We start from the raw sequence: 219 nt of genomic DNA on the forward strand, positions 1-219 counted from the left end.
TGTGTGTGTGTGTGTGTGTGTGTGTAGCTATATGTTGAGTTCTTACATATTTTCATCTCCTGGGGGTGGCGAGGACTTTGCTGTGTCTTTTGTTTTTACTTTGATTCTCCTTTCCTTAGATTTCTGGACTGTTAAAAATGTCTCCGGCAGGTACTTGCTGCTGCTGCTGCTGCTGCTGCTGCTGCTGCTGCTGCTGCTGCTGCTGCTGCTGCTGCTGCT

The sequence above is a fragment of the Eimeria mitis genome, genomic scaffold, assembly GCF_000499745.2.
Source record: "Eimeria mitis Houghton genomic scaffold, Emh_scaff4842, whole genome shotgun sequence".
Lineage (NCBI taxonomy): Eukaryota > Apicomplexa > Conoidasida > Eucoccidiorida > Eimeriidae > Eimeria > Eimeria mitis.